Raw genomic sequence first — 16,671 nt, 5'->3', positions numbered from 1 at the left:
ACCAATTACACCCCCCCTTTATGGAAATGTAACATTTTGTATGAATGGGAAGTAGGAGCCCCTCTGCATGCTAATGAGAGAGACAAAGTACCTCGCCTCTTATTTGCAATTGGGCCAGACCTTCCCATTAGCGAATTAAATCTGTTCAAATTTATTTACTAATATCTTCCAAGACCCTTCAGGCTCACCCCCTGAACTGTATTATATAGCCTCAAAAATAATTAGTAGCGTGTAATGCACCTCCTGTTTATTTCTCCCTGGCGCCCTGGGGTCAGCTGGATGGTGGGGTGGCCATCTGCATTCGCCTGGGAGAGGCTTGATTCCTTTTTTTGAAAAAATGCCTTAGTCACTTGGGAAAATGGCTTTTCTCCATTGCAATCTTTTAATTCAGGTGTGAGACATGCATATGTCTCTCATCTATAGCCTGGACATCTATGTATATAAAATAATATAGACGATAGAAATCTCGCTCACATTTTCTCTTCTTTCTCCTTTTTGTCTCTCTCTTTCTCCTCCTTTTGTTTTTCTCTCCTTCCCTTTTTCCCTTTCTCCCTTTTCCTCTTTATCTTCCCTCTCTGCCTTTCTCCTTCTCTTTCTGTCTCTCCTCTTTCCCTTCCTGCCCTTCCTATATCTCTCCCCCTTTCACTCTTCTGCTTTCCCTTTCCTCTTTCTCACCTCTTCATTGTTGCCTTTCCCTCTTCTTTTTTCTTTTGTTTTCCCTTTTCCCTTTCCTCCTTCCTTCGTCTTTAGTTTTCTTTTTTTCTCCCTTTTCTGCTTTTTCTTTCTGTCTTCCTTTGTTACTTTTCTCTCTTTTCCTCTCCCTCTTTCTCTGCCTCTCTCTTTTCTCTTTCTGTCTCCTCTCGTTTCTTCTTTCCCTTTCTCTTTTTCTATTTCCCTCTCTCTCCTCCTTTATTCTCCCCTTCCCTCTCTCTTTCTTTTTTCCCTCACTCTTGTTTTTCCCTCTCTTTCGATCCCACATCACTTTCCCCCCCCCTCTTCGCTCTCTTTCTCTCCCCTCTCTTTTTCTCTTTTTCCTTCTGCCTCTCTTCCCCCCCTCTCTCTTCCCTCTCCTTTTCCCCCCTCTTTCCCTTTCCCCTTTTTCTCTTCCTCTCTCCCAGCTTCTGATGATGCTGAAGGTTGGGTTTTACCCATCTCAGATTTGCAAACACCTTTTCCCCCTTCTCTGCAGCCTGCCTGATGTTTATATTTACTGCCTGATCCCAAGGGCCAGCCTTTATTCCTCCTCATTATACTAATGCTAAAATGATTAGCACTCGCTCTGTCTTCTCTTAGGAAACCTTCTCATAATTACCTTGTAGTGGGACTCCTTCTTTGGTTGCTAATGAGCATGCAATTTGCAAGATGCCAGGCATGGTTTGGGGCAGGGGGAAGACTGTGCTTTGCTGACCCCTACCTTTGGCTCGAAAGAATAAGCTTTAGACATTTTCCCCTCCAGAAATCTTGTTTGGAGGCTCGGGGTGAACTGGATGGAGCCCAGAGGAGGGCAGCCAAGACGATGGAGACCATGTCATGTTTGTTCAGTTGAAAGAAAAGGAAACTAAGGGGACTTGGGCACTGCCTTCCAGTATGTGCAGGTCCACCCTGCAGGAAGCGGGAGCTACCCCTGTTCCACTTGGCTCCAGATGGTACTGTTGGCAGCATGAGCGGGAGTTGCTGAGACACGTGGAAGTTGAAGTTGGGGGAAAAATATTTCCTCACAATGAGAGCTGTCACAAAGTAGAATGGATTGTCATAGGAGATGGTGAGTTCTCCATACTGGACGGCAGCTAGAGGGTGCAGTGGATCGTGTCTGGAGTCGGACCCAAGTTCAAATCTGACCTAAGACCCCTACTGGTGACTAGACAAATCACTTGACCCTGTTTACCTCAGTTTTCTCATCTGTAAATTGGTCTAGAGAAAGAAAGGGAAACCACTCCAGTATCCTTGCCAAGAAAATCCCAAATGGGGTCATGGAGAGTCATAGTCCACTAAATCCCCTGAGCAACACCAATACTGGAGGTCTTTGGGTAAAAACTAGAAGAGACATTGTGGAGGATGTTCTAGGTTCCTATTCAGTTATGATACCTGGAAGACTTCCTAAGACCAACGCTTTTAAATTTTGTGAATGCAAACAAGTTTGGGATGAGAAAATGCCTACGAGGCCAAATCACAGGTTGGGAGTCCAGTTGGGAAATGGATGACTACTGAGACCTTGAAGAGTAGAACTAAGAAACTTTCCCATTACAGAAATCTGAGTGTAACACTCATGTTATTCTTTCACAAATGGGACTTAGCAGTAAGAGAGAAGACTTTTTTATGGGGAAATCAAGTCCAGATTCCTGAGCCCGGTGTTCAGGGCTATCCACATATATTCTGTGGCCTTTTCCTGTGAACTCACACCATCTCTGTGCCTTTGCTCACAGTAGGAGAGAAGGTAAGGGGGGGAGGGAATAAGCATTTATATAACATCTAATATGTGCCTGGCACTGTGTTAATCACTTTTTACAAAGGTTATCTCATTTTATCATCACAACAACCCTCTGAGGTAGGTTTCCTTGTTATAGTTGAGGAAACTGAGGCAAACAAATAGGTTAAATGACTTGTCCAGAGCTGGTGTTTCCTTATGCCTATAATATATGCTATCCTTCTCCACTGTGACCCCCAATTCGGAATACTGAAATCCTTCTCATCCTTTTGGAGAAACTAGGGGGCTGTCAGTACTAACCTGCACTTGTTCAGAAGAGCTGTCCTGATTCTGACATTTCCTAAGTCACTTTAGTCAGTGCCTCTTCTTCTCTCACTCCTTTCGAAAACCACATTCTGCAGTTTGGCTTCTGACCTCAACATTCAGTCAAAATAGTTGTCTCTAATGTCTCCAGTGATATATAAAGGAACAAAAAAGGATTTATTTATTGAGCACTATATGGAAAGCATGGTGCTAAGTGCTGGGGTGGGGGGGAACCTTTGATATTACTGACCACCCTCTTCTCTTGGATGGCCTTTTCTCTTGGTTTTGTGACACTGCTGTCTTCTGGTTCTCTTCCTTCCTGTCTGTCTCTTGTACTGGATCTTCATCTAGGTCGCACTCACCAATTGTGGGCACCCCTCAAGTTCTGACCTGGGCCCCCTTCCCTTCTCCCTATTGTCTTACTTGGTGATCTCAATAGATCTCAAGGATTCAATGAGCATATCTATGGGAGGATCCCCACATCTTGCAACCCTAACCTTTTCCCCTAATTGCAACTTGGCAACACCAAACACTTGTCAAACATCTCAGACTCAATGTCTGCCAAGTATCTTAAACTCAGCAGTCCAAAGCAGCAGTTTATTTTTTTTTTCTCCCGTCTTCCAAACTTCTCCATTACTATTAAGGACATTACCATTCTCGCAGGCACTCTGGTTCATAACCTCAGAGTTATCTGATTTCTCTCTTGCACTCAATCGCCATTTGTTGCTAACCCCTTGCCTTTTCCACCTTCACAGCGACTCGTTTTATACAATTATTGCCCTCATAGAGAGAAGCCTTTATCACCTCTTGCTTAGATCTCTGGCTGGTGTCCCTGCTCCCAGTTTCTCCCCACTCAGTAATCAATCCTCCACTCAGCAGCCAAAGGAGTCTTTTTGAAAGGGTAGGCCTGTGTCCGCCTCTCTTTCCTACATACACATACTCAGTAAACTACATGTGTTCTCCATTGCCTCCAGTATCAAATAGCAAATGCTCTGTTTGGTATTAAAAATCTTTCACTAGCTGGCCACTCTTTACCTTTCCAAGTTTCCTTTCCTTTACTCCCTTGTGCATCCTCTGTGATTCAGGTGTTCCTTACCTATTTCCCTCCGTCTCCTTAGTCTGTACCTTTGCCCTGGCTTTCCTCCATTTCTGAGAGCCTCTTCATCTCTGTCTCCCAGTGTCCCGACTTCCCTTTTTTGAGTCAGCTCAATTCCACCTTCTGCCAAAAAGATGCTCCCGATCTTGTTACTGCTAGTTCCTTCCATCTGTGATTACCATTTGGCTACTATGTATTTGTCTTAATAACATATGTAATTAATATGTTGTTTCTCTCATTCAAATGAAAGCTCCTGGAGGGCAAGAACTGATTTTTGCCTCCTTTTCTGTATCTTCTGTACTTGGCACAGTGCCTGGCACTTAATAAATGCTTATTTACCGACAGCCCTTTCTGAACCTGTTTTCTCATTAGTACTCAAATGATCTGTAATTTTTGTCAGGTTGGAAAACTTCTTCAGCCATCACAGATCAGAGATAACTCCTGAAAACTCTTGAGGCACACAAGAGCAGAAATGAGTTGGCCAGTAACCAGTAATTGGCAGAACTGGGATTTGATTGAACTTGTGGCACTGCAATTGTATTTACTAGTTTCTTTTTCTCCTCTATAAAATGGGCATAATAAGGTTTTTACTACTTGCCACACACCACACAGGGATATCATGGCAGAAATGCTTTGTAAACCTTTAAGTGATCTAGAAATATGACTTGCTATTCCCCAATGTTTGGCTCAGTTGCCACTTCTTCCAAGAAGCCTTCCCTCATTTCAACTTCAATTAGTTCTCTTTTCTTCCTCTGATCTCCCAGTGTATTTTGTATCTCCACCCTTATATTTTGTCTTCTTTGTCTTGTTAGATCCCCAGTTAGATTGATTAGGACTCTAAGGGCAGAGTGTCTGAAATCATCTTCATGTCCCCACAGCTGAAAGTACAGAATCTGGGAGAGAGTGTTAGATTTTGTTCAAATTCTGCTTCTGCCATTTACTAGCTGTGTGACCAAAGACATATTACTCGATCTCTCTGAGCCTCAGTTTCCTCATGCCAGTTGGCAATAGTAATAGTTGACTCACTGAAATTTATAACCATGGGTGTAAATGACTGCAAACTATTCTCTGGATGGGAACTGTTATTAGTTGTTTGAATAGGAAATCCCATTAGTGAAAGGTCATCAAATGTTATTATAATAATCAGATGTTATTATAACAGGGGACTGACCAATGAGGATCTAGTTGAGCTTCAGTGCGTGTGCAGGAGCTGTGTCCACTGCTAACTTTTAGCAGACTTTCTGAGGAGTCCGTTTCTAGAAGTGAATGAGGAAATGTCAGGGCAAGCCCTGCCTTCACTTGGGACAACCCGGCTGTTTTCCGTCCCCTTCCTGGAAGAACTAAATAGAGTGCTGAAGAAAAGCTTTTTAAACGGAGAAGCTTGGTGGTGCTGTAGATAGAACCCTGGATCTTGGAATCAGGAAAACCTATGTTCAAATCCAGTCTCAGATGTGTGACCCTGGGAAAATCATTTAACGTGTTTGCCTCACTTTTCTCAACTGTAAAGTGGGGATAATAACAGAACACATCTTCCAGGGTTGTCGTGAAATGAGATGAAATGAGGATTAATAATTATAAAGAACTTGGCAAACCTTAGAACACCATATAAATTTTTAAGGTGAAGAAGGCTGCTGAGCCAAAATAGAAATATTTACAAAATGCTCCAATGGAAGAATCAACCCCTGATGGCACAGTGCCTGCAGAAGGAAGACCCTCTGATCTCCAGAAGACCAGTAGAGAATGGGAACCTTTTCCCCACTGAGTTGGCCTGTGAGTGCATTGGCTTTCTCAGTAAGTCTGTGTCTGAGATGGGGCTGCTGCCGGTTTGTGTCTTCTTTCCTTTGCTACAGAGCCTTGTGACTCTGGGGACAAAGAGTTGGGAAAAGTCATCAGAGGCCCAGCAGCCGAGCCTGGGAAGAAGCCAGCCTTGAGGAACTGCTTGCTCGTCTGAGTTCAGAAAAATGGATCGCCCTGGCAATGGAGATGTCATGTCCTGAAAGCTGATGCTGTAGTGGATAGAGTGCCAGACCTGGAATCAGGAAGACCTGGGATATTTCCTAGCTATGTGATCCCAGGCAAGTCACTTGACCTTGTTTGCCTCAGTTTCTTTATCTGTAAAATAAGCTTGAGAAGGAAATGGAAAATCAGTCATGTCTTTGCTAAGAAAATCTCAAGTGGGTGTCCCAAAGAGTTAAGACTAAAACAGCCGAATACTAGCAGCCACAAGGCATCCATCACTAATGCCGTGACTGAAAAAAAGGGAAATTCATTTGTGGCAAGAAAGTTTTGAGTTACCATTTGAAGTCTGAAGCCAAGCTTCCCAGAGACTGAGAGGGAGAAGGGGACAAACACTCAATTTTGGGGGTATTTCGGCACTTTGATTCTCACTGTAGACTCTCAGTAAATGCCCCTTTGTAAAAACTAATTGATGTTAATTGCTTGCCCATGCTATTGGAAAGATTTCAACTGGGTAAATTGATGTGTGGCTGCTAATTACTGATATTGATGCTATTGAGCAGATATTAACTGTCACTTGCAGATGGTACTGGAAATAATCATGGGTGCTTGATATTGGGGAGAACAAGCGAATAGCATTAGAAGAACTTTACTGCCCCCCAGGGGAACATTTTAAGTCCTGAGGGAATGATGTGGCCTGCCACTCTTTGGGGATCCTGCCTGTTAGTACATAGGTGGTTCGGCGGGTAAGTCCAGAATCTTGCCACCTTGGACTCACAGATCTAAATGTAGAAGGGAAATCAGAGTCCATCATTTGCCAAATGAAGACACAGATCCAGGAAAATGTCACAATTTCCCATTTTCTTTTAAAAAGAAGTTTTGTTAATGACTTTTGTTTTTACATTAGCTGTTTCTCAAGATACTATCTCTTGAAGGGAATCACTCATTGTGACAAAGACAAAAGAGATTAGGGGATAACCTATATAGTGATCTCATGTAACAGTGATGTACCATTTTTGCCCCATAGTACCTCATTCTCCTGTCTAGAGGAGGGAGGTAGAGTTTTTTAATCCATCCTCTTTGACTATCTTATTTTGAATAGTGATGGCTTCAGTGTGCGACACCTTTGTTGGAAATGGTATAAAGCAGAGAGCTGGCCCTCATCCTGCTTTCTAGGTGAAAGAGTGAATTCAGACTTTGTTCCATGAGAAGGAATCTCTTTTCATTTGTGATTCCAGGAAGAATTATTTTTCTGGGGCTCCCTCCAGTGTCCCAGCAGAGTAGCTGGCCAACTTAGGAGTTTCTGGAAACCTTGTCTTATGAGAAATGACTTGGGGATTTTTGATCTGGAGAAAGGAAGACTTAGAATGAGGAAGATGATAGCGATTTTTATGTATTTCATGTGACTCCAGAGAACAGACATAGAAGACGTAGAGAGGAAGATAGATGTGGGCCCAGTGAAAGAAAGAACTTGCTAACGATGAGAGCTGTCCCAAAGCAGGATGGATCTTCTCAGGGTGAACTGGTCATTCCTCTTCTCTAGAAGTCTTCAGACAGATGTCGTTCGGACAGACCGTTTACCACCTGTCGGGCACCTCGTGCCAAATATTTCTAGTTGGACATAGGTTGGATCAGATGGCCTTTTACATCCCTGTGAGTCTTATGCTGAGCAGCCCCAAAGGAGCAGGTCTGGAGACACTCTGGTGTAGTGGGAATGAGGTCTCAGAACCAGCTTCGTAGGGACTGAACCAAACTTGAGGCAAATGAAGGTTCTTCACTGGTATTAGTGTCTTCACATATGAAATAGGAGACTCTGAAGACACTTTCATTTTTTACCACACTATAATATTTGCCGTGCTTAATTAGAAAGTTGGGGAAAGTGTCTCAGGGTCAGAAAGTTCTTCCAAGATCATCAAATCCTCCCCTTTTATGGCATCCCTCATAGCAGTCAGCTGTGCTGCAGTGGCTTGGACTGAAGAAGACTCATCTTCTTGAGTTCAAATCTGGCCTCAGATGCTTATTAGTTGTGTGACCCTGGGTAAGTCACCCTTTGTCTTAGCTTCTTTACCTCTAAGATGAGCCAGAGAAGGAAATGGCAAACCACTGCAGTAGCTTTGCTAAGAAAATCCCAAAGGGGGCCACAGAGAGTCAGATGTGACTGAAAGCCAACTGTAAAGTAAGTAATCTTTGCTTGAAGACCTCCAGTAATTGGGAACTCACTACCTCACAATTCAGCCCATTCCCTAGTTTTGATTTTGAGGAAGTTTTTCCTTTTCTTGAGCCTATACGAGCCTCCCTGTGGCTTCCGTCTCCTGATACTAGTATTGACCTCAGGAGTCAACTGGCACCGATCTCATCTTTTTTCCCACAGGCCAGTCCATCAGATACTTGAAGACAGCTGTCACGGCCCACTAAGTTTTCTCTTCTCCAGGTTTAACATGCCCTGTTCCTTCTACTGATCTCATGAAGCGTGACCTCATGGCCCCTTACTATCCCGCCTCAGCCGCCTCTGAATTCTCTAGCCCACTTAGCAAGATCCTTGTTAAATTAAATGACTTAGAAATGATCCCAGTGCTTGAGAGGTGCTCTGTCCAGGGCAGAGGACAGTAAGACTCCTGCCCCCTTAGTCCCAGGAAGCAGAAGAGCTTTTTCACCTGTTCCAAGGCTATTTCTACAAAGCAAGTCCAAGGACTGAATGAATGGCCTGCGGGCTGTAGCCGAGTGAATGCCGCCCTCTGGTGGCCAAATCGAGACATTGCGAGATGGAGAATTCCTGTGGACAGAGGTGTTCTAGGTGCTTTCTGGGGTGTTTGATACAGATGCAACAGCAGGACCTGGGGTGTGCACCTTCCATGAGCAGCTGAAGTCGGTTCGGGAAGAACCGGTGGCCTACTATTTGCCATGAGAGTGGGGGAACCGGCCCATCCTGCCCAAGTGCAGATCTAGTCATTGTTGCGTGTAAGCAGAGGGGGAGCACTGTATGTGCTCCCTCCACGTTATGTTCTCCCATCACCTCCAAGACTGCCCTGTGTTGTGCATCCGTAATCTCTACTTTACTGCTGGCTCCTTTCTGTGCGCCTAACATCTGAGCTGTCACAAGCCTGCCTTTGGCTTCCCAGTCCCAAGAGCATTTCACCTCTCTCCTTATGCTCATGGTTCGATTTCTTGGAAAGAGTTCTTTACTACCCTTTTCCCGTTCCTTGTCCCCCCCCAAACTGGCAGGTGCTGGTGGGGGGGTTAGAGCAGGATTTAAGCTCCTTTGGGGCTCAGCTGACTTGATTGGTGAGTGAACCTAAACTCAACTAGCCCACTCTAGCTAGCTGATCGCAGACCATTAGCCCCAACCACGCTTTACGTCTATCTAGCCATTCATCCCTAGGCAGCCTTATGTCTGTCCTGCTGCCCTCCTCCTGTTCTACTCCTAGTCCCTAGCCTTCCAATTCTGAGCCCAGTAATCAAGTCAACACTGCCCTACACCATTGTGCGCATAAAGGGCGTGTTAACTATATTGGCTTACCATCCATAGGACTCCCCATTCATTTCCTTGGCCAGCTGTCCTATAGAGAATTACTTCTCTTGCTCGGTTGTTTCAGTCACGGTTGCCTCTTTGTGACCTCTTTTGGAGTTTTTTTTTTGGGCAAAGGTGATTTGTCATCTCCTTTTCCAGCTCATTTTACAGATGAGGCAAACTGGGTGAAGTGACTTGTCCGGGGTCATGCAGCTAGTGAGTGTCTGGAGTCACATTTGAACTCAGGTCTTCTTGACTCCATGCCAGGTGATTTTGTCACCTAAATGCAGATTTGGTGAGAGTTCCTGAAATTCAGCTGATAATTACTACCTGTACTTTTTTTTTCTTTTTCCTTTTTAAAATTAATTTTATAATTATAACATTTTTTTGGACTGTACATATGCATGGGTAATTTTTTACAACATTCACCCTTGCACTCACTTCTGTTCCGAATTTTCCCTCCTTCCCTCCACCCCCTCCCCTAGGTGGCAGGCAGTCCCATACATGTTAACTATGTTAAAGTATATGTTAAATACAATGTATATATACATATTTATACAGTTATCTTGTTGCACAAGAAAAATCGGATTTAAAAAGAAGGTAAAAATAACCTGGGAAGAAAAACAAAAATGCAAGCAAACAGTAACAGAAAGAGTAGAAATGTTATGTAGTGGTTCACACTCATTTCCCAGAGTTCTTTCGCTGGGTGTAGCTGGTTCAGTTCATTCCTGCTCTGTTGGAATTGATTTGGTTCATGTCATTGTTGAAGAGGGCCACGTCTATCAGAATTGATCCTCATACAGTATTGTTGTTGAAGTACATGATGATCTCCTGATCCTGCTCATTTCATTCAGTATCAGTTCCTGTAACTCTCTCCAGGCCTCTCTGTATTCATCCTGCTGTTACTACCTTAACTTTAAAGCTACCTTCTGTGACGTTTTCTCTGTTGCCCAGTTGGTCTTCTTGTCTTTCCCAGTCCCCTCCCTCACTTCATATAGCATTTAACTCACCCTTTTCAAATGCACTTGTGTGTTCAATATTATAATACTATGCACAGGTGCCGTGTCCCCTACTAGATGTAGAGGCTTTGTGAAGGCAGGAACAACCTAGGTATTCGATTACTCTTTGTGGAATTAAACTTAGCATCCAGGGATCTATCTCTCAATCATCTGAAGCCGAAACTGAAGGAAGAATTGGTGAGGTGACTTTACCAGCATCAAAGAGCTAGTTAATAGTAGAGTTAGGGTTAGGAGCTAGTTCCTCTCAGACCTACCCGATTGTTCTAACAGGCTTCAGTTTTTCTCGTCGTAGACCACTTCCTGAATGCGTAATAAAACTGATAGTAAAAACAGCATGCAGATTAGTAATAATTCTTGTTATGCCCTTCATTCTTATGAATGAGAGCCATTACTACAGCTAAAGCAAGTATGTTTATGGTGAGAGGGAGTCTCCTTTCTCTGAAGACATCTGTTAATTGACTGCTTTCTAGAAACATTTGTTGGGAGACTAGGATGAAACCTTGAGCATTATTCTAGATTCACATGATCTTAGAGCTAGAAAAGCCTTAGACATCATCCAGTCCAACTTTCTTATGTTGCAGAGGGGGAAACTGAGACTTAGAAATGTGAAGTGAGTTGGCCAACGTCATACAGGTAACAAGCAGCAAAAATAAGATCTGAACCCAACCCAAATGTCCAGACTTTAAATTGACCATTCTTTTCACTCAACCAAGTCAAGACTTCATAGGATCATAGCAGACTCAAAGAAGATTTTGCTTCCTCGTATCCACTAAGGGTATCTCTTCTTCAAGGATCTCAGGGGTAAGCTCATCCCCTTGAAGGGACATTTAAACTTTCAAGACCTTCAAAGTGAGCTGACTTGTGGAAACATCTCATCACTGCTTTTCTGGTCTGATCTGACCCTGGTTTAGGTGTAGGTGTAAGTGTATAACTGTAGGCTTGTCCCTGTTTGGAGTTCTGGTAGCTTGCTGCTGACCCCAGAGCCCTGGAAGCTAGCTGAGAAGCTCTGCAGGTTGGGAACAACAAAGCTGCTGGCTCCCCCTTGATTTGAGCTCCCTTCTCTGGTCACTGAACTGCAGGCCTCAGATCTGGCTCGGCTGAATCTGAGATCCAGTGCAGAGTCAGAGCCACATAGCTACCCTCTGTTCCTGCTCTTTGCTAAGTGTACAGCTTTGGATCCATGACTGCCTCTTGCCAGCCACATCCAGATTCAAATCTCCTTCTCTGGGACCTAGCTCTGGGGTAAGAGCTACAGAGGTCTACCAATTGGATTTTCTTGAGTTCCCTGCACAGTGTCAAATATGGGACCCCCTCTTTCTCTAGTGTACAGCCACAGGCTGCAGTACAATTCCTATAATAGAGGGCTCCAGGAAGTGTCCTTCCAGCTAAACTCCTGTTTCCAGTACCCCAGACCTCTCTCTAACCTTGTGCTAGACTAGAAAAATGACTCACAAGAACTTTTTCCTTGGATCACAACTTTTTCTGATGTTCTTTCTAGGTCTTTGTTGGAGTAATTGTGGGAGACTGGGCTATACTGCTTCCGTTTCTGTTGGCCTTCTCTGGTGTCCCTTCTGACAATTTCCCTAACAAGTGGCCATTCGACTCCAGCTTGACTACCTCCAGTGACAAGACCACCAACTCCATTTTTGTATAGCATGAATAATCAAGAATGTTTTCTGTATTAAAATAAGGTACTGAAAGAACTGATGGATTGATTTGCTGGGCAGTTGTCAGTGATCTTTTGAAAGACAACTATCTTATTTATTTCAAGGCCTCTTTTCTTCCAGGCCAACTTATTACCTTCCTTATTACTGCCAACTGATTCTCTTAAGATTAGTTTTCTTCATCTTCTACTTCCTTGATCATGACCTGGACATGACCTTGTTATAGAGTGGGAAAAGTCCTGGATTTGGAATTGAAAGCCTTGAGTTCAAATCTCAGCTCTGTCACTACATCTTTTCTAAAATGTGAAGCAAATACTGCACGTTGTGTCTTACCACGGCAGAGCATGATAGACCAATCGCCTCCCTACAACTCTCTCTACAGCCTAGGATAGCATTAGAAATTTTGACTTCCATATCACATTATTGACTCACATTGAGCCTTTAGTTCATTCATTCCCCCCTCCGCCCCCCCCCCCAATCTTTTCCCCAATCCCTTTTATAGCCATCTTTTGTTGTGACATGGTAAACTGTCCCATTGTAAATGTCTGCAGATCTTTTTCACCAGACCTGATGTTTATTCATGTCTTCCCTCCCTTGCATTTGTGTAGTGTAGCTCAAGAAGAGCTTTATTTCTATCACATTTTGCCTTAGGTGATGTGGCTCATTGTTCTAGCCAAGTGATGTCTTATTTATTCAGAGTCACTCATCCATATTGTTAATTTTCCCTCTAAGGCAACCATGGTATAAGGTAAAGAACATTTGCTTTGGAGCCTGAGGACCAGAGTTCACCTCCCAGTTCTCTGCTGCTTCCTGCCTATGGGACTGTGGGACAGGTATTTCGCCTCTCTGGATTTTGGTTTATCCAGCTGTGAAAAAGGAGTCAGATGAGTTGACTTCAAAGGTCCTTTGCAGCTCTAAATCTTGGATTTGATAAGCTTTGTGTCTTGTGCAGATTTTACTATGCCTTCAAACAAGTGACTGATAAAATCATCCTGCTCTAGAGGACCTAGGTCTCATCCCTGAAGCATACTGGAGACATTGGCATTGACCCATTATTAATGATTACTCTTTGGTTCTTGGCATTCAACCACCTCAAAACCCTCTATATCTGTACTGATCTCTCCCTCTCTGTCATATTTTCTATTTTATCTATAATCATAGCATGAGAAACTCTTAAGTGCTCTGAAATCTAGGTAGACTTCATCTGCAACATCCGGGGCTCAACCAGTCAAAAAAGGAAATGAGGTTGGTATGGAATATTCTGTTCTTAACAAAGCCATGCTGGCTTTTAGTGATCATGGTTTCCTTTTCTAACTGTTTCTAACCATCCCTTTAATAACGTATTCTAACATTTTGCCAGCAGCATAGAAGTCCACACGCTGCCTTACAATTTGCAGAATCTGTCTCCTTTCCTTTTTTCCCTTTCTTTATAATTGGTGCAACATTTCTGCTGTTTCCAGGCCTGTAACTCCCCTCTTGTTCTCAAGAGTTACAATTTCAAGTCCTTTTAGGAATTGTAATGCATCTTGGCTTAGTGATTTGAATTCATCCAGAACAGGTAGGTAATGTCATCTCTTCATTTTTCTACTGTTTCCTCTATTTGCTCAGCACTTCCTCTCTCTCATTCTCCGTTCTCTTGGCATAATTGGTTTACTCTCTTAATTTATCAGATTTTTTTCTGGAACAGTTGTCAAGGGAATCTCACCACCAAGAATACAGTAATGTTGTTTTAGATATACTTAATGAGTTAGAAACTGATGAGAGGTCTCAGATTCTCCACTTGGGCTCTCTATCCCACGTTGGACAGCCTATAAGAGAATTAAGGAAGATACTAAATACCTCATTTCCTTTCTCTGGATCTGCCAGTCAAGAATGCCAAGTTCTTTTAGCATCATCTAAATTGTGAGCACATAAATTGTAAGCTAGTTTGGTCTGTGTTGGTAGCAGAGCCTAAAATTCTATTATATACCGAGTAGAAATGCAGTGCCTCTTCCTACATCCCACATCCAAGAAATTTAAGTGTTCAGGCAAGAGTAGGTGGGCCCCAGGCAAAAGTGTTTATAATGTCTTATGTAGTGAGAGTGTGTGTGGGTAGTGGATTTGTTTCCCTTCCTCCCCTCAGTGGATCTACTCACAGAAAGTAAGGAGGAGGTAAAAGAAGTAAGAAGGTATTAAATATGCTAATGGAATCCCAAGGTGTATCTATAACCTGTCAGCCCTTTAGGAAGAGTGAAAAGACTCAGAATGAATTGGAATTGCCCTAATAACTAGGGGGAAAAATTGGCCACATGATAGGTGGACCTTAAACCAATTATCAACTACCCAGTAAAATTGAGCATAGTCTTCAGGGGAAAAGATGGATATTCAATGAAATCAGGTATTTTCTTTTTTTTATAAGTATTTTTAAAATTAATTTTTATAATTATAACATTTTTTGACAGTACATATGCATAGGTAATTTTTTACAACATTATCCCTTGTACTCCCTTCTGTTCCGAGTTTTTCCCCTCCTTCCCTCCACCCCCTCCCCTAGATGTCAGGCATTCCCATACATATTAAATATCTTATAGTATATCCTAGGTACAATATATATGTGCAGAACCGAATTGTTGTTGTTGCAAAGGAAGGATTGTATTCGGAAGGTAAAAATAATCTGGGAAGAAAAACAAAACAAAACAAACAAAAAAACCAATGCTCACAGTTTACACTCATTTCCCAGTGTTCCTTTTCTGGGTGTAGCTGATTCTGTCCATCGTTGATCAATTGGAACTGGATTAGCTCTTCTCTGTGTTGAAGATATCCACTTCCATCAGAATACATCCTCATACAGCATTGTTGTTGAAGTGTATAATGATCCCCTAGTTCTGCTCGTTTCACTCAGCATCAGTTGATGTAAGTCTCTCCAGGCCTCTCTGTATTCCTCCTGCTGGTCATTTCTTACAGAACAATAATATTCCATAACCTTCATATACCACAATTTACCCAACCATTCTCCAATTGATGGACAGCCATTCATCTTCCAGCTTCTAGCCACTACAAAAAGGGCTGCCACAAACATTTTGGCACATGCAGGTCCCTTTCCCTTCTTTAGTATTTCCTTGGGATATAAGCCCAGTAGCAGCACTGCTGGGTCAAAGGGTATGCACAGTTTGATAACTTTTTGGGCATAATTCCAGATTGCTCTCCAGAATGGTTGGATTCTTTCACAACTCCACCAACAATGCATCAGTGTCCAGTTTTCCCACATCCCCTCCAACATTCATCGTTATTTGTTCCTGTCATCTTAGCCAATCTGACAGGTGTGTAATGATACCTCAGAGTTGTCTTAATTTGCATTTCTCTGATCAGTAGTGATTTGGAACACTTTCATATGAGTGGAAATAGTTTTAATTTCATCATCTGAAAATTGTCTGTTCATAGCCTTTGACCATTTATCAATTGGAGAATGGCTTGGAAATCAGGTATTTCAAACTTTCCTGATGAAAAGCTGAACAGAATATTCCATCTTCAAATACAGGACTCAAGAGAACATTTTAAAAAACAAAGAAAAAAAGAAAAAAAAAGAAACACATTATTCAGTAAGATTAAACTGTTTATATTCCTACATGGGGAGATGATTCTTGTCACTGGATTTCTATATTAGGGCAGTTAGAGGGAGTATAGAAAGAGAGTATAAGGTATAAGTTGACTTTGAAATGATGTTGTAAAGTAAATTAGGGGGGGGAGAATTGTGTTGGGAAAAGAGGAAAGGAAGAGGTAGAATAGGGTAAATTACATCATATGAATGGGTGCAAAAGATGTAGGGAAAAACGGGGGAGGGAGCAGTGTTTGAACCTTACTCTCATCAGATTTTGCTCAAAGAGGAAATGACATATGTAGTTGAGTATGGAAATTGATCTTACCATATAGGAAAGTAGGGAGGGAGAGGGGAAAGAAAAGGGAGGGAGAGGTTGATGGAAGGGAGGGCATAAGTAGGAGGATAAAGGGGAAAAAGGAGGTAATACAAGGCAAGGCAGAAAGAGGGAGATGGGGGTCAGAAGCAAAACACTGGTGAGGAGGAAAGGATGAAAGAAAGGAGAAGATTGTAAATGGTAAAATCAGGATGGAGAGAAATAGAGTTTGTAATCGTAACCGTGAATATGAATGGGATGAACTCTCTCATTAAACGGAAGCAAATAGCAGAGTGGATTAAAAACTGGAATCCTAGGAACACATCTGAAGCAGGCAGATAGAGGAAAAATGAAAGACTGAAACAGAACATATTATGCTTCAGCTGAAGAAGAAAAAAAAAGGCAGGGGTAGCAATTCTGGTCGGAGACAAAGCAAAAGCAATTGTATCTTGCTAAAAGGAACAGTAGACAGTGAAGTAAGATCAGTGCTAAACATATGGCAGCAAGTGGTGCAGCATCCAAATTCTTAGTGAAATTAAGTGAATTCTAAGAAGAAGAGAAAGGACATTGGGACTCTGCCGGACCAGAGACAAAGTGAATTGCCTTAGCCATATGGGCTCCTTGACCGTGAGCCTCATTGCTAATGTACTTCAGTTTTGGTCACTCTCCCTCTGTTGTTGTATATTGTGGGAGAACACATCTGTGATATGAGGTGAGGTGGAAATGGGATTAAAGCTACTGTTCTTTTTATACTGTTAGTGAATGCCTTTTGTTTGAGTTAAATTTGTATCCTGGCTGACTATCAAAGGT

The sequence above is a fragment of the Sminthopsis crassicaudata genome, chromosome X, assembly GCF_048593235.1.
Source record: "Sminthopsis crassicaudata isolate SCR6 chromosome X, ASM4859323v1, whole genome shotgun sequence".
Taxonomy (NCBI): domain Eukaryota; kingdom Metazoa; phylum Chordata; class Mammalia; order Dasyuromorphia; family Dasyuridae; genus Sminthopsis; species Sminthopsis crassicaudata.
The sequence above is the reverse complement of the archived record's forward strand: the minus strand, read 5'-3'. Positions refer to the sequence as shown.